This window comes from Drosophila miranda, chromosome 2 (genome assembly GCF_003369915.1).
Source record: "Drosophila miranda strain MSH22 chromosome 2, D.miranda_PacBio2.1, whole genome shotgun sequence".
NCBI lineage: Eukaryota > Metazoa > Arthropoda > Insecta > Diptera > Drosophilidae > Drosophila > Drosophila miranda.
This window is the reverse complement of record NC_046675.1, coordinates 26,223,504-26,242,234: the sequence shown is the minus strand read 5'-3', so window position 1 is coordinate 26,242,234 and position 18,731 is coordinate 26,223,504. Positions and strand designations below refer to the sequence as shown.

Sequence of the window (18,731 nt, the reverse complement as noted above, 5' to 3'; positions counted from 1 at the left end):
ATCAGAACGGCCCTTACCTTTGAATCGATAGACCCTGCTCTGCTCCAGCAACAACAAGGAATGCTCTGCTCTACCTCTGCCTGTGCACATCGATTTCCTGCTGGAAGAAGATGCACTCTGCACTGAACGGAAGCAGCGGGGGTCGCGTCGCTGCCACGTCCATTTATGACAACTCATTTGTTGTCCGTTTACTGGGTTTTGTGGTTGATTTCGTCACTTGACGACGACGCTGACGTCAACGGGGTTAAAGATAAAAAATAAAGGAAAGCTTGCTGCAAAGAGTCGAATCTTAGGATTATCTTGACTGCAGGACGATCGATTGTTACATTGTCATCCTTTAAAGATCACAAACCTTGACTGCTATGAGAGTTATCTTTCTCTATTTATTATATTTGTTTTCTTCATCTATTTGTTTATTTTCTTTTTGCAAACCTTTTGCAAAAATAATAGTACCCTCTCTGCTGTGAAACTAGAAAAAATCAAGCAAGAAAAGAATAAATAATCCATTCCATACTCCAGAACCCCAATTAGGTCACATAGGCGCTGTAGCATCTTCTTCTTGCTTTTTTTTTTATTCTCCCTTTTTGCATATATTTTACTCTGGTTTTTTTCTTCTCTTTCTCTCTCTCTCTCTCTGTCTGTCTATCTGTCTCTTTGCGTTTTTATGTCGCAAAAGCAACTTTGCACTTCATTGATAAAATGATTAATCGTTATGATTAATGTTACGGGGGTGCATAGCGGGGTGGGGATACATCAGATACTCGCATGTGAATATGTATGAATATTTATGCACGACTATGTGTGTCACCTAAACAGTGAAGCGTAAAAGCGGATGTTTAAACGATTTATAAGCAGACTGTTTTGGGGGTCCACTTCTGGGGCAAGGCAATGAATGGGGCATTTGATAACAAATTTTTGGGGTCAACAGAGTTCAGGGGTGTTTGAATAATGTTGGGGGGAAAGAATAATTTATTGCACGGAATTTCTGCAGAATTTCAGGAGAAACATTTTGTTAGAGGTGAATTCTTTAACTTTTGGGCCCTGGGAAAACAATTTTAATAAATAGATTACATATAGGCTAGAAAGGATGTGTCGTTGAAGTTAAGATTTGTACTCAATATAAAACAGAAAATTAGAAGAGGATTTCCAAGCATTAGGGCTCTGCCATTATTATTTATTATTATAAATTAAATCCCATTTCAATCAGTTAAATCAAATAAGACATACGATTCTCAGTTAATTTCGTCAATCATTTGTATAGATTAGAGGATACAGCAAAATGATTTATTCTTGATCACCCGGACAAAAAATTCCCATGGGCCTTTGCCACCCTAGTCAAATGAGAGTAGCATAAAAAAGGTCCACCCTAATCATAATTCCTGCCCAATATTTATGGCGACAACAACAAAAAATGCAACCCTAGATAATTACACGAAATTGATTTGATTTGATTATGCCATAAAGGAGAGCAGAGCAGCAGCTGTACGAAAGGAAATTTCTTTCTCTAATTGCCTAATGCATATGGAATTATGCGAAAGGTAAAAGCATTTCACCCCAAGATCTCAGAATGTAGGAAAAAAATCGATAACGAATGCAATTTATGGGTGCCTCAAACTCGGATACAGCTGCCAGATTGAGGGACGGTGCCACAATGGAAGTGTGAGATGAGAGGAGAGGATGTCGACCATTGAGACAATTGCGAAAGTCGTTCACTTTCTTCCTCGGCAGCTGCAGAAAACAAAACAATTCTGAGGACATTTTGCATCATCTCTTCTGCTGAATGAATAGAAAAACGGACACAGGACTCGTCTACTGCTTTTGATATTCGCTTGCCTGTGGGATGATCTTTTATAATCCCAAGCATCCTGAGTTCTGTGTGTACACTGTACAGTGCTCATAATTTATGTACGTTCGAGTATGCTTATGGTACGCATTCTTATACACACACACACACACACCTGCCTGGGTTTTTTCTAGGACCAGCTGCTGCTCCTAAAATTTGTTCGATTTGTGTTGTTTTATAATTAGGAACCGAGCCCCATCTTCATCTATTGCCACTTCTTGTATGCCTTCTCTGATAATTTGTTTCTTCTTGTTATTCGTGCAACAGGTGGTTTTTTTCCTTGGAGTATTCATATTTAAAACATGGCATATGCCACGAACACCCGTTCGAGTTTTCCAGTCATTTTCTTAAGCCAATTTTCTGTGGTGTATTGGCTTGTGGCTGGTTTATGGGGCTTGGTTTTAAATCGACACACGTTTTGCATTGCCCGATTAGATTATATTGCTCGGGATACACCCATATTATATGTATGTACATTCTGTATCCTACATAAATGGCAATCCGTATACAATCTCACGCACAGCCAGAGGCATCTTGTGCATCGGCCCATATCCTTTCTTTGCCTCACCTCTGGAACCCCCGACGTCGCGTCATCGCAAAGTTCAAAGTCAAATGGCTATTTTTACGGCCCTCAGTTGTGTGTGGTGTGTGGTTCTTGTATCCGATTCTCTGTTCTTTTTGTGGGTCTTTTTCAATGCTCTTTCTTGGAGGACGACCTAAGGGATTGCAGTGTAGCTTGTTAACCCGGCTAGGGCATACAAAATTTATCAAAAACAGCAACCATTAAATGGTCTCCTGAATGGATCGGATCTACCACCACAGGATTGATCGATTTGTATGAAAAGAGCAGGACATGGAGGCACTGAGAAAACTCATAAGTGGAGGCTCCTAATTATTTTCCGAAATTATTTCATGCTCATATTTGATAGTTAAACAAACCATTATTTCAACAAAGTATACAGTAATTACAGTAATACAGTCACCCTCCAATCCGACCCTGGTAAAGGGTATCCAGAGCTTCGGCTTGTCAGCTTTCACATTCTTGTTATAGCTTTTGTTGTTGTTCTTTATGCACTCTCTGCTTCTGCTGCTGCTGCTGCTTTGGTGCCTTCATCCATTTGCTGCGCTTTATGTATTTAATTTATCAGAGAGCCCGTTGGGTCGGTCGGCTCTCCCTCTCTACCTCTCGCCGGCTACATCCTCGTCATTTACTGGCTCTACTCGCTGCGTTGTCGCCCGTTTGTCGTTTATCTACTTTGCGCTGTAATTGCGTTCTCGCCGCATTTTTGTTTAATGGAATTTCGTGTCTGCCGCCGCCTAAAACAGGCCCGCCCCCCATCCACACACTCCCTCCCCTCCCCGCCCTAGGCCTTTAGTTTGTATTTACTTATTTTTTCCTTAAGTATAATTATCTATTTTCAGTGGCTCTGTGTAAAGGCAAACATAAAATTAGTCGCTTCCCCTACTCGTTCTCTATTCCAAATCCTTTTGGAGTTCTCTTGTAATTAGCACCCACAAAAAATGACCAGACGACGGGGGTGCAACCTCATCAGACGCCGCCCGTGGCATGCGGCAGCAAACAATTAAAAACGCATTAGTTTTTGCTTCTTCGTCCTCTGGTTCTTCTATTGTTGTTGTTTTCCGCTGATTAGAAAGAAGAAAAACACTATTACACCATTTTATTTTTATTTTTTGTGCGGGTGTATTTAGAAAGGGAGAAGGGGCAGAGAAAGAGAGCATGCCACAAATATGCAAAATAAGTTTCTGTGGCCACAAAACCCGTTTCAGCCAGAGAGTGCGGGAGGGGGGCCCTCTAGAAGTTGAACAACATGCCACATCATTGTTGTTGTCTGCCCCACTTGCTTGGGGGCCTCTGACTGACTCCCTCCATCTCATTCTCTGCTCTGTCTCTCCATCTCTGTCGCACCCGCACACTGATGCTCGCCACATGATTAGTGCTACAACTACACCAGCAACAATGAGTAAGGCACACTGAGAAGAAGAAGAAGCAGCCGCAGCAGAGGAAGAGGAATCGTTGCAAATGAAAATAAAATTTACAAATTCCATTCATGAAATTTTGCTGCGCTTCACACACACACACATATATGCATACACCACTCATTCGAGAGAGAGAACGAGAGAGCGAGAGACGGACTGCAGCTTGAAAGCTTGGCTGCTGCGTTTTTTTGTTTTTCTTTTACATCTTCGTGCTTCGTTGTCCTGCACGTTGTCGTCGGCAGTTCGTTTTCGTGTGCGTGTGTGTGTGTGTGTGTGTGTGGCGCTCGCTCTGCTTTGGCACTTGCAGTTACGTTTTGCTTTTGCAAACACTTATGCACTTATGAGGTATATGGGTTTTAGCACGTCATATGGCACCTGTAATGTAAAGTAAAATAAAAACTACTATACACTTATTTATGTGAATAAAGGATAAGGATAAAGGAGAAGAGTCGTGAAGCTCAGTTATGGGCTTAAAACATATATAGTGGAAAGACAAACAATTTAATCTATTGATTAATGGAACTAATTAAATTGATGATTTCTAAACATTTTTAATAGTGAAAGTTTATTGAATATTCTTTTAAACGAGAATTTATAAGACATAATTGCATGCAGTCTCATTTTTATAGGATATCCATTAGGTCGATACTTTACGCGTTGTACAGTTCAATTTTTTTGTTGCTTTTTGTATCTCTCTCTCTGTCTCTCTCTCGCCGGATGTGTTGTAGATGTTGTTGTTATTGGCTGACTGTCGGGGTTAGTGTCTGACCGTTTCATCTGCCGGCTTACTTTTTTCTCTCCTCAGGCTCTGCTCCCCTCTCTCCGTCTGGTCGGGTCTCTGTCTGCGTGTGTGCAACATTGTTATTGCCTCCCGTCTATGGTGGCGAGGACGTTCGTTGGAGTCGTCTGGGCAATTACAAGCAAAAATACGTTGCGTTTGCCATTTTGCACACATTTTTATGCGCTCTGGTTTATTATGCGGGTGATGCAGCAGCAGCCTCTTCTGCCTTCGCCCCAAGTACCCCCCACAGTACTCCACAGCCACAACCGCCCCTTAAACGACTGCTACTCCCCTGTCCCCACACCCAACCTGCTTCAACAGCTCTTTTACCCTTTCAGCGCTTCTCCTAGTCGAAGCAAAGCTCTCTTAATGTTCATCTGTTTCCTTTGGCCCAGCTAAAAATGCAACTCATATGCTTTTGTTATTTTTACACATTTTATGGGTATTCTGCATGGCTTGAGAGCAGGAGAGGAGGATGTGGCAGGGGGAGCAGGAGCTTCAACCAGCAGCAGTTGAATCAATGTAACCAAGGTACATGCATACTCCTATGTAAAAGGTAAGGCTGCTATCCAGGCTTCTCTGAAATACTAATAGATAGAAGCCAAGACTATACGAAAGAAGGATATTCCATTAGGAACAAACTCCATTTCAATTTTTGTTGAATGCATCGTGGTCGAAAGTATCCAGCAACAGAGTACCCAGTCGTTGGGGAGAGAGTCTTCATGCCACCTATTGGTAATTGTATAGTTGTTGATAGAAGCCACTCACTCCCTTACCCTCTGTTGTAATATACCTTGTGGCTGGCACAATCCAAAAACCAAACTAAAGGATGGCAACGTCATCATCGGTTGACGTCGTCGTCTCTGTCGCTGTCGCTCCACCAAGACGAAACTTATGGCGCATATTTATTACGAGAGAGGCGGTAGACGCGTCTGCCCGCCAGCCACTCCCCACTGTAACCACCTCCTTCCCCTACAGTGGGCTCAATTTTCAAACGATTTCAATGGAATTCTCAATGTGAGTGTGTGTGTGTGTGTGTGTGTGAAAAACGTAGTGCAGATGATGGCAGCCAGAGAGAGGGCGGAGAGAGCAGCGGAGACGAATGTCTAAAGAGCCAGACACGCAGCGCATCGCGCCTTCTCCTTCTTGCCAGCAGCCCTGCTCCTTGCAACATCAGCAACAAAAACAACTTCATGGGACAACCTCCTGCAACGGCGGCGCATAATCTGTTGAGGCTCATTTTTGTCCCCGATTGGGTCTTATGGGCTTTGGGAGGTTTTTCGTACCGATAGAATATTTTAATACTAATCGAATATTATGAAAATTTTAACGATTGAAGAGGCTTTTTTACATAATTTATGGTAAATGATGTACAATAGATCATATTTGTGAATCCTCTTCAACTTTAGTAATAGCAAGCTTAATAATCCCTAACAAATATGGTTTAATTCATCCCTAAATATATCTACATAATCTTCAGTTCTACTGGCTCTAAGGGTCTAGAAATCGAACCGCTTCCTTTCGCCCCAACTAACACATTACTAAAAAAAAAACTCCTTAAAAATATTGATTCTTGATACTCCTGTGATCCTCTGATTCCCCAAAAAAGGGTATCCATCTATCGTATCTTTTGGTTGAAGATTATTTTTTTTTTTTGCTTTACTTTTTCTGGTGTTTTGTTTTGCCGATGGCGGTGGTCCCCCGCCTGTCTTCCTCCTCTCTTTGCTGATTCTCTTCTCTCCTTAATGTTGGATGTTGTTTACGTTGTTCTGATGCCCTTTTGGAGTTGGCCGCCCCGACATCAGTGGAGCAGGAGGAGCAGCAGGAGCAGGAGCAGTAGCACGAGCAGCAGCCTCGACCGCAGGTGAATGTGAATGTGTTATCGGACAAACTGGTTGCTCGATTGGTTAGCTTTCATTATACTGCAATTTATTCGGGCCGGGCTTATAAAGATGTTGTTTTTTGGGGTTAGATAAGGCTATGGAAACGTTCTTCAACAAAGGCCTAACCTAACATTTTGATCTCCTTTCGGTCTTGCCTTTTGTAGCCAATATTTTTAGGGTACACCGGAATATATTATATACTTAGGGATGTGTACAACAGGCAGCAGAAGGTGATCTTATCATATGTACAAATAACAGTCGGTGTGTATATTTTATTTAAATAGGAAATATATTTAATCTTAACATGAAATATATTCATTGCAATTTTAATTTGAATTACATATTTAATTTAAATATGAAATATATTTATTTAATATGAAAAATGTTAGAATTAATTATTATTAAAATTTCCACTCTTGGCTTGGTATAAATTTGTAAATCACTCTGGGATTTTCTCTGTCCACATGTAGAGAATAATCTCGAATACTTTTAATTTTATAAGCAAAGGGAGGAAGAGAAAGAGCCATGTTATCACAATTATCGTTGGGAATAACGTTTATTCACTGTGGAAATTTCCAATAAGCGAGCTTGAACTGAACGGTAATATTTTCCATTCACGAGTGAATATTAGGAATTCAGTTCATATTTCATCCGTCAATGCTGATGGAACCTTTAATTATTATCCTCTATTTTATTAAAAGGAACATAGAAAAGTTTTGGAGGGTTTTTTAAATTATATATTTATATATTTTTACTTAAACATATGGGCACTTCCATTCACTAGTAATTGGGTAGCCCTATATTCGTACTGTTTCAAAATATGACCTGACGTTACGGAACAAAAAACAAAAGAGTTTTTTGAGGTAGGGGTACAAAATCTGTATAAAATGATTTATTCTAATATATGAAGTATCGAGCGTTAATTTTCCAAGTTATTAAATGTAAAACCTTTTATTTTTTTGTAATAAATCCGGGGAGGCATCTGACATAAGTTAACGCCAGTATGCCAATAGCGTTACCTAATTCTGTGCTAATAAAAGTTGAAAAAATCTACCATTAGCCAAGATTGGGTTCATTTTCTTGGATTTTTTTTTAATAGTTTATTTAATAAACTTTATTATGTTGGAGAGACTTTGAGAAGAACATGACTATAATAATAGGTTTCCAGATCAAAATAAATAAAATGATTTATCAATTGGGTAAATTAGTAAACTTTTAATATTTTGATTGACTTTTAATGTTTTTTGGGGTGGTGGACCTTTTGGCGGAAATGCCGATACCTATGTTATATATGAATTGAGATTTTTATTAATAATAATGCCTGAACATCGTGTGTCCCTACAGTTGGAACCTCCACTATAGTGCCCTCTTCATGGTTATATGTCTTGCAGCCGGCTTATCGTTTTGCCATATCTCCCTTTGGGGCTCTCGCACTTTAGTTTATTGCGGTTTCTGTTTCTTTTTGGTCTTCCTTTTGTTTATGTCTTTTACAGCTATTGTTGCATTTGTCGCATTTCTGTGGTTTTTTTATGTTGTTGTTGCCTCCTCCTCTCTTTTGCGAATTCCTTTTCCTCCGAGCAGGACACGCGTTTCGTGTGGCACCAACAACAACAAAAACAACAAAAATAATGAATTCCTTCTTTGGGCTTTAACCTCAAATTGGCTTAACTTCATTTATTTCATTGCATCGCTGCCTCCGAACGGTGGGGCACGGAGGAAAGCGAACGGGTGAAGATAACACACAAACTGGCGAAATTTTTCACTTTTTGCGGTTTTGCTCAGGGTCAGAAGGGGGGCAGTGGGCAGGGGGCACTCGGTGCTACGGGGACACCGACGCGAGCCACAGTTAATCGCTTGAGCCTTCCTTCCTTCTCCTTCAGGCCTAAGCCTGACAAACACTGACAAGACACTCGTTTTGAATGGGTTTGGTAAAGAGGAGTTTCGGAGGAGGAGTGCGCAGGAGGGTATAGGGTTTTGCTGCCTTACATTCCTGGCCTCATATATAAGGATTCTCTGGGTGTAATCCTGTGCCAGGAATCCCAAGAGGGAAACAAACAGTTGATTTTCACTTCAAGCAATACAATATATACAATATTTCTACAAAAATATCATCATGTATTGAAACACGGAATGTCGGCGTCTGTATGTCGAATGTAGCCGTTCGCTTATGGAACCATTTTAACAGTGAGTACCCAGGCGTACAGGACTCTCCTCCTGTGCCTTGTATCTAACTTCTGTCGCAGTTGCAAGTTCGAAGAGCATATGGAAAGTGTCCAGCATCTAATCTGTACTTCTAAGGAGGCGCAAGAAAGCCTGAAGAGAAACTGGCACTCTTTAAAGAAGCATCGGGATGGTTCCAAAACCCTTTCCAATTAGAAATGACAAAAAGAGGGGACGAACAGACCTTAAAATCGAACCCAAACTAATGGGTAGTCTTGAAACTGTAAACTATTCAAGGAACTGTCATGGAAATACACACTATATGTTCAAGAGTTCTCTTGAAGACTGTAGTTACTACAATTATAGACTTTGAAATTATATCACGAATGATTTTTCATATAGGAGATAATAATAAAGGAAAACATGGTTAGCTTTGGGATTAGAATTATATGGAAATGTGTGGGGAATACCAATTGTTTGTTTTTAGGATACCTATACGGTACCCTTTGTACCGATCACTTATGAGTATGTACAAAGTATAAACAAGTATGAAACGTATTGCATTTCCACAAAACTCATTGTTTACTGTTTCGGTTTTCTGGTGGCAGTCACGCCACTGAAGAAGTTCGAGAGGCAGAAGGCAGGAGGCCAGAGTACAACCTTGAGACTGTTCAATATTCCGCACAATATAATTTTCGTGGCTCGAGTTCGGGCTCGAGTTCGATATCACGAGTCGCGCTGTTGTGGCTCTTGGCTACAAAATGTGGCAAGAGGCAACGGAAATTACATCAAATTATGCTGAAATGCGAGCTAAATATGCGGCCCAGAAGACAACTCGACGGCTGAATGTTTTCCCATTTTTCGAGGCTATATAATTCGTACGCTTATCGCTGCACACCCAGCAGCCACATCTCTACGCGTCGCGTAGTTGGTGGTGCATGTGCAACAAGGAGAGCAAAGCAGGGCAGAGCCCATGAATGCCACATACGTATGCACGTCTGGGGCATGAAATATTTTGTAAGCCTCTGTCTCGCAGAGGGCAAAGAGAGAGAAAGAGAGGGACGCAGAGAATATATATATTTTATTGCATTTTAATGTGCCACTGAAATGAGATTTAATTGGCATTTTGTTGCAGTGGCACATCGCATGTGGCACATTGATTCCAGTTTTAGAACTGAACAAAAAATTCAACTAACAGTCGCCGTCGTTTGCTCTAAAAATTTCGCATAAACGAAAGGACACTTGAAATGGAACCGGCTTAAACCGATCTCTTTTTTTAATACATTTCCAAGCATATTGCCCCACAGTTCCACAGAATAGATTTTGGACTAGTAGTTCCGTACAAACTTCCCATAAGCGAAAGGATAAATCAAATGAAATTAAACATTTTCCTATAGCTTTGCATGAGTGATCATTTATCGGATGAAATGTGGTATACCTTTACTCTCTTTTCATTCATATTCCTGCCAATTTGCCCCACAGTCCCCCACCAGGCTAGACTTTGGACTAGTTTCCACTCCAGAGAGTTGGTGGTCTGGCGGCTGTCTGGTTGGATTGTGTGGCGCTCCATTGGTCTCTGGATGGATTTTCCTTAATTAAATTCAGTCTCACAGTGTGTGCAACATGTGGCAGAATCAATGGAGGAGGCTACAGCCTCTGGAATGCATCGGCAACAGTCGGACTCCGACTCCCGCTTCGATTTCTGCCATCTATTGCATAGTCACTGACTCCGACTCCAACTTCGTCCCGTCTTGGTCTTGGTCTTTGAATCTGGTGTCTGGTTTGGGCTCTCCTACCTACGCCCCGGCCCTGGGCCCTTCCTCTGCAAATCAGGTTTCCCACAGGAGACGCACAAATCGGTAAAGTTCTTTAAATGCCAGCGAGCGAAACTCTTCAGGCTCCCAGGTTTGAGGTTCCAGGTTCAGGCCTGCCTCTCTAAGCGAACAAAAAAGTTATAAATGTTTCTCATATTTTTAACACCAAAACCAAATCGGATCCCCTATGGCATGGTATGGTACGGCTGCTCCTCAGGTCTCTGTTTGATTTGACAACTTTGTTGGGATTCCTCTTGGACTTGTGTTGTGCGTCTGTATTTTTCCTCCTCCTTCTCTGCTCCTCCGCAAGCTTTGCACTATATCGAAGGAGCAGACAACTTCAACTTCATGATTTGTTGATTTAGGTTAGGGTCTGCCTCTAGGCAAAAAGGTGGGGTTTCGGTTTTGGGTTTGCTTGATTCAGAAAAGAACTTGACAATGCATCCACAAACATATCATTAGATGATGTTTATGGGAGCAACTTTTGAAGGCAATATCCACAGAAAACCTGTTGAAATCTTTTGGCCGTAAACTTCTTACCATAGTCATTTCAAGATCATGAAAATAAATCCTGGAAAAATGGACAATGTAGTGTTCAATTTAAGTTATGTTTTGTGGGTACTCCTTCACTAGATCTATGAAAGTTTCTTTAAAAAAACTGTTTTGTTTCAGGCATTTCTCTAATGATCTTACTGATTTTAATTCTACTTACAGATTGCTGCTTTTACTTAATAATTTGTTGGTAAGTTAGAAATTATAATAAAATATGCTTTGTATGTGAACGATATTTATATAGAGATCCTATTTATGGCAATAATATCAATAATAAATCAAAATCATATGTATCTATGGAGATTAGAGCATTCTGTGGAGCTAGCAGAACCAGAAATCTTCTATCGAGATCAGATATGTCTATATTATATTATTAAAACATTATCGGGGAAACTCCAGTGCTGCTTTTGCAGCATTCGCTTCGTCCTGCACACGAAATGTACTTTGTTTTGGGATTCGGGGGCATTGTCATTTGCACTTTTCCTTTGGGAAAAGAGAGCAGATCCCAAATCAAAAAAACCCACATTAAGATGTGTATCTAAAAGGTTCCCTTAAGAAATACCCCTTTGGGAAGGATGGGGAGGGGATCAAAGATTATCTCTCTAAATTGTAATTTGTAATTCCATAGATAACAAATCCTGTATGCAAACAAATTAGTTTTAAACTTAATTGCATGCAAATAAAAAGGGAATTTCTAGCATTCGATCTACACTTAACCTCCCGGGGAAACCACATTCGAAAAGGTTCAAGGGCTACCCATGGCCACTGAACCGCGGAGAACAAATCGAAAGCGAAAATGACTACATACGATACGAGTACTTTTTAGTGTTCGACAAACAACTAAACAAACAAATGCGAGAGGGAACAAGTTAACCCCGAATCGAGGCCCGAAACGCTGGCGGGGACATTCGCGGACAAACATCAAAAAAAGATAAAAACTTGTAAGTCCACAAATGGACAAACCCCCGGGCCCAAGAACAAGGATTCTTGGCAGGAGAGGAACTGGTTCTATGTCTCCCCGTGGATGTGAAGCTTACGAATCAATTTCTCCTTCTATCTATTTTTTCACAGATTTGTTTGACATTCACTTGACACTTTGCTGTCCGCCAAAATGCATAAATTAAATGCATGCCGAATGGGAATGGGAATAGAAAATTCGTTCGTTCTCTTTTAAACCGAATGCTAATTAATCCCACGGGACAGACCGGCTTTAGGAATGGTTCTGGTGCTGGGACTGGTGCTGGTACTGGGACTGGGAGGGCGGGTCTGTCAGGGGAGGGATTTAATTCTGCTCTGATGATTTTCACACACAAAAAAGCCGCCTCGTGTCTGTCGGGCATCCGAAACGGGGACACTTTTCCATACCTGAAGGAGGGTTGATGGGTTCTGTTCCCTGATCTCCCACCTTTAACCCGCTCTGATTTCTTCTGCAGATCCCATGCATGTAATTGCATATTGCATCAGTCGTACATCCTGCATCCTTCATCCTTCATCCTTCATCCTGCATCCCTCCCTTCTGTCACCTTATTCCGGTCTGTGGCCCATAAATAATCTGTATTGATTTCGCACAGTTTTTCCGCCTTTCGGGTAAATGTTATTCCAGGATTTTCTTGACACGCGCGATAGATCTTCGCGTACCCCAGCCTCAAGGAAAAAAATGGCAAAAAAAAAGTACAAGGATAATAGAGCCAGCTGTTCTCCTGGGCGCATTCCCTCGCATAGGGGGAAAGGGAACCTACTGATTAGTTGTAACCGAGCAACAACCCTCTCGTCGGCGGACTCTGCTCTAATTTACAGTACCTTTTATTTGTATTTCCTACACGGAGAGGGTATGATACTCTCTCTGTCTCACTGTGCGGGTTACGTTAGCTTTGGTCGGACGATCGATACGCTCTAGGAGAATTATTTCCTATGTTATTCCATACATCATCACCAGAAATTAAGGATCGTATCATTTTTAAAACCAGAATAAAGAAAGTAATTTCTAGATGTTTCTCAAAACTCACGCGCGCCCTGCTGTTTATTTTTCAGTTCGGCGATGAAAATTTTTACTTTAAAACGGGAGCAGCAATTTTTCAGACTATTTTGGGATAGCCAAAACCGGAGCCTGCCTGAATTTAAAAAGAATATATATAAAAAGTTCTGATTTTCCTTGATATTGAATCCAATTTTTATATTTTACTGCCTGTTAAACGCCATGCAGCAGCTCACCTCGGTTGATTTTTTGCCCCGCTAATATGCAGATGCCATAGAAAAGGCTCTCAAAAAATGTATGGTTTTCCAAGGTATTTAATGCTTCGACATTTATTTGTATATCTTTTTTTTTTGCTTTTTTTTTGCACAGCAAAAAGTAAAATGAAAATTTGTTCACCCTATTCAGGGCTGTCTGGAGTGCCTGGTCCCCCGCCTAGGGGTTGTTGCAGCCCCTGCCACTGTTCTGCTGTTGCTTTAGTTTAGTTTAATTATTGGCTCAGTGCCGCCGCAGCCAGAACCGAGCCTCTGGCAGCCAGAGCCAGGGAGCAGCCCTCAGCAGTCAGCCAGCAGTCCGCAGTCCGCAGTGGTGGTCCGCTCGGTCACCCTTCTTCTCAGCCAGAAGGGGCCATCGACATTGTTGTCGCTTGGCACATGTCAATGTGCCTGAGCCTGTGCCTGCTGCAATTGGACTTTGGCCTCTCGACAGAGTAGTTCTTTGAATTCTTCAACGGCAGGGCACAGTGGTTCCCATTTGGTTCTGGTAATGGATGTTTTTTTTTTTAAGGTTGGGGTTGATATTCTTCTCCTGAAATAGAGGGATTTTCTGACTAGGAAACTTGTTATTATCAATATCTGGAAATATCCGTTCGCTTATGGGGAATTCATACAGAAAAAAGTCATTCAACGAGGGTTCCACAAGTGGAAGGATTGAGTATTGGTACCGTGTTCTTTTAAAGAAACTTAATTTTTAAAAATAATTCCTTTTCTTTGTTAGTTTTTTCAGATAAATCCTCGAGCGATATCCTACATTTTATAGGAATTGCTAAACTTGGATTGGGGAGGTATTACCCATAGTTAAATCCCTCCCATGGTTTCCCTACTATTCCAGTTTTTTCCTCTGTTGATCAGTCCCCAAGCGAAAGAGCACTTTTGACCCACTGTGCATTCCCCATTTTTACATCTGCAACAGCAACCACTTTCCGTTTCCTGTTGGAATTGCAAGGGGAACACAAGCCGAACGACAACAGTCGCCTCGTCCAGTTCTAATGCTAGATCCTTAAGGCCCAGCGTGCCATCCATGTGGCACCCTCCTTGGGCCGGACAGGAACTTCTGTTGCATTTTGGCAGCAACAATTACAGGATATGGCCAACGCTAGCCAACGTAAATATCTTTAAAAAGGGGTGATACGAGAGAGAGAGAGAGATTGTGAGGTGTTGAGGTAATACCTCAACATGCAAAAAGTTACTACGAAAACAAGAAAGGAGTTGTAAGCTCTTTTCTTTGCGAGTCGAAACTACCGACACCCTATAAAAATATCACATTTTTGATTTGGAAAGTGGGTTATTTAAATATAGAGTTATAGGTACATAGAATATATATATTTATTGCTAAATATGGATTAAAATAATGGAGCAATGGCCCTGATTAGACGGACTTTTCCACCTCCAATGTGCATCGAATTCAAATTCAAATTTTATATAAGCGAACGGATACATTCGCCTCCAGAGAGTTGGGCTATCGAAATATCGATAACAAGTTCCATCACTAGGGGAACTGCCACTCAAGTCCTGTGGATATTTTTTGATGGAGACAAACAGCTTGTTACCCCGTTAAAGGGTATAGTAATTACCTGGCAGGGACCTCTCTCAAGAAAAAGCGCGACATTTGCAGAGTGCGCTTCTCCCCCCAACACAGCACCCTCTCCCTCTCCGGCCTAGGGTAGAGGACCCTGTGTTGCGTTCCACTTTCCTACGAGACTGTCTGAAGTGGAAGGAGGAAAACGAGGAAGAAGCAGGCGAAGGAAGCAGCGAAAGAATTGGTTACTATGGAGGAGGGGTGCCTCTGCCTCTGCCTCTGCCTCCGCCGCTGGACTCTGCTGCTACTCGTATATTTTTCTCCGTGTCGTGTAGTTTTTCTTCTCTTTTTTTTTTTGTATTTAAGGGTGCCTTTATCCACGTACCTCCTGTACAATTTTGCGCAAGCCTCAAGACGAGACCAGGTGTACGTACGGCGAGTTCGTTGTGGTGTGCCTCTTGTTGCTACCTTCCACTTCTGTTGCTTTTGCTTCTGCTGCTGCTGCTGCTGTTGCTGTTGCTGCCACTTCTTGTTCTTGCCACATTTCCACCTTTTTCCACAATAGGTTTTATTTCTTTTTGGGACATCTGCCTGCCTGCCCGTGTGCCGTGATTTCTTCTGGGGCTCACTTCCGTTTCCATGCCAGGAGGAAGCTCCCACGCTTGGAGAGTGGATCCCCACTCTTGGAGCCCGCGTTCTCTGCAGGCTAATTGCAGTGTGTCCTGTACTGACTGTTGTCCTTTCCTGTGCTCATAGGAACAGAACACGTAACCAGATCAAGAACTACTCCCGTACAAACAAAAGGCGATCGCGCTCTCACTCTCGCTCTAAAGATTTACTGATCGAAAGAAGAATTTCCAAGAATTTCGTGAATGGAAAAACAAAAGAGCAAGCAGAGAGGACCAACAGATAGAGATACAGAGAGAGGGAGAGGGAGAGACGACGAACGAAAGAGATCTTCTACCTATGGAATGGGTCCGGGACCGGGACCGAGACCGACCTCAGCCTGAACCTGAATCTCAACTTGGGACATTTGAGGCTGCCGCCGCCTTGCCGCCTGGACTGGACTTGGACCTGGTCTTGGTCTTGGTCTTGGTCTTTCCATTCCTCTCAGATCTTATGAATGTACTTGGTACTTGGCCCGAAGGTTTTTCAGAAGGGGGAAGACCAGCTTTTGTTGCCTCTGCCCTCTGCCGTCTCGCACCCTCTCCATCTCGCTCTCTTTGGCTGTGACTGTGGCTCCTCTCGTTATTGTTACTTAAAATAGTTGAAAATGAAACGAAAGAGGAAAACGTGAGGTGTCTCGAGAGTATCCCAAATTTGAAAACCGGTGTCCAGAGACCATAACCCCAGCACCAGTGCCAAATGGTAGTCCCAGTTCTTCAGGTAGTCCGTAGTCCACACTCCTCTCTCTCCCTCCCTTAAGACATTCCTACCGCTCTCAATCTCTCTCTCTATGGTTAATGATCAACACTCTAATCAAGCCTGGGCAGTGGACGGTCGGTAGTTATAAATTAGGGGGAAGGTCGTGGTCAGAATGGTCATGCTAAAGCCAATGGCTCTATTGATGGAATTGGATCCACTTATAGGCGGAAATCCCCTTTTACTTGATAAAGATTTAGATTGGATTAGATTCGGATTCAGAAAGGAATGGTATAATATTCGTTTCACAAGAAATACTACCTACTTTACTACAAATAATTCATTTACAGCCAAACAATTTATTTTTGACTTGATAAAGATATATTTGAAGATATATCCAGCCAATAAAACCAGATACTAATCATGAAAATTGTCCAATGAATGATAAAGGTAGGTAAGGCAAATCAAACGCCATTTTTTGTTTAGATTTAGTTATAATCTTCTCTCTTCCATTCGTGTTATGACGGGAAAGATGTTGCTTCTAATGCTTATTTTATTATAGCGTGTCTCCCCATAGACTATCCTGCAGAAGGTCTTTTTCGTCTCTTTGTGATTCCATCGTGAGTTTTCTGCTTCCAATTATTCTACCATAAATGCTTGGGATCTTTTTTGCACCCAAGGCTTTCTTATCATAATCAAATCTTGTTTTGGGTCTATCTCTTCTCATGATCCTTCAACAGATGTTTGAGTAGCTCTAAAGAATCTCTCGCTCTTTCCATCTTTGTGTCTCTCTCTATAGGTAATTATCAACACTCCAAGTTTTCATTGATTTCCTCAAGTGTTGCTTGTTGGTTTTGTGGGATCGGATCTCTTTTCAGGGCTCTAAAACCCACTTGGACTTCCAAGGATCTCTTGGCCGCGCAGACCTTATAGAGAGGTCTTATATGATGATATTTCCCATTCCGGCTGCCTTTCTGTATATTTTCTTACTCTCTTACTGCTTCGTACTCCCCTTTTTGTGGCATGCGCTAAGGAGGTTTATTTCATTTCCCTGATGTGTGTGTGTGCAGCGGTAGTTGGAAGCCATAAAGCAACAACAACGACAACAACGTGAACGCATGCGGCATGCGGCATGCGGCAGCTGCAAACTATTTCTCCTTCAGAAACACTCACACACATACACAGGCAATACGTCAGTCTGTCTGTCTGTTGGTCTGTCCCTCAGTCGAACTCCTCTCGTCCTATCGTATCGAACCCGAATGCAACGCGCGCGATGAGCGAGCAATGTCCTGGGCAGCCTGTACCCATCCGCAGGACACATCCTTCGCAGACTGGTATGTACAGTAGGACAGGCCTACTGTCACTGTCCTAGCTGTCATTACACTCTTGAAGAGCAGACCGGAGCGGTATTCCTATGATTTTTGACCAGATGTCAATCCTAAGAAGGAAGGATATACGACATAAAATTTAATAAATTAATAACCATCGATTGAACAACAAAACCTTCAATAATGAAGTATAGCATAGTATAAATATTCGGTTTTTAAATCTAAGTTAAAGCCTTAAAATTGCAGCCCTTTTCCTCTGGGTGTGTATGTAGCTGCCTTAATGGATGGATTACAGAATGGATTGATTTGTTCAAGGGCATCCCCAATAGCGACCCCCTTTGATGGTGGGGTCTAGACTAGGAATCTCATCCTCGAAAATAGAGAGAGGGTGCGGTGCGGGTGCCCAGACAGCCAGACAAGTCATCTCCTGTTTCATATCCGCTTTGCTGAGCGACTCTCTCTCTCTCACTCTCTCTGTGTCTCTGGAATCTCAGCCATAAACTGATTAAATTTTTAAATTACTTATCTCACTCGGTGTCTCTCTGCTGCTCCCCCTCTTTACTCTATAATTTCTTCGTTCCGTGTATGCCTTTTCTTTTTGCCAATCAAAAAGCTGCACGGGACGGGACGGAACGGGACGTGTCCTGGCTTGTCCCTGTTATTAGGCAAGTACCGATCTGATGTCTGATTTCTGGTGGTGTTCTTTAATTTCCGTTTGATTTGGTTTGCTTTTGTGAGAGATTTGCATGGGACGGGTGGAGTGGTTCTTGCCTGGGGAGCACTTTTATTCTTGTTCTTCGTCGGGGGTTCAATGGACCTAGAAAATAGCCCAGCAATTAGCACCTGTCCACATGATTATCACGATAATAATCATGGCAAACGTGATCATCTGGTCGAAGAAGAGGAACCCTTGAAGCAGGTCGGACCCGCTGAAGAATATGAACCGCTGATAAAAGAGAGACCCGCTCTCATTCGTCTCTCTTGTGCGGGCACTCCCACTCTCTCGTTTTGTGACTCTCGCGACTGCACTTCCGGGGAAGTAGTCGGGAGTCGGGAGCCGGGGTCGGGTCATTTAGTCAATCAAAAGGAATCCTTGGAACAATAGAATGAAATCCTTAGCCCTAGACGTCGTCACATACGCAGCTATTGTCCAACTTTGTTTTAGGGGAGAGGAAAAGAGAGAGAGAGAGAGAGCTTTAAAGGTTTTCCCTGTGGTGCATTATCCTCCCTTATTGTTTTTG

The 18,731-nt window shown here is 42.1% G+C and overlaps 1 protein-coding gene across 2 annotated transcripts in view; it reads left to right on the top strand.

The window, feature by feature from the left end:
• The window catches only part of LOC108155659 (transcription factor E2f1), a 42,868-nt gene that overhangs the window by 4,181 nt on the left and 19,956 nt on the right, over positions 1-18,731 (top strand). For both annotated transcript variants that reach the window (XM_017286620.2, XM_017286619.2), the window contains exon 2: positions 11,194-11,221. The gene's annotated coding sequence lies outside the window, so the exon portion shown is untranslated. The remainder of the gene's footprint in view (positions 1-11,193; positions 11,222-18,731) is intronic.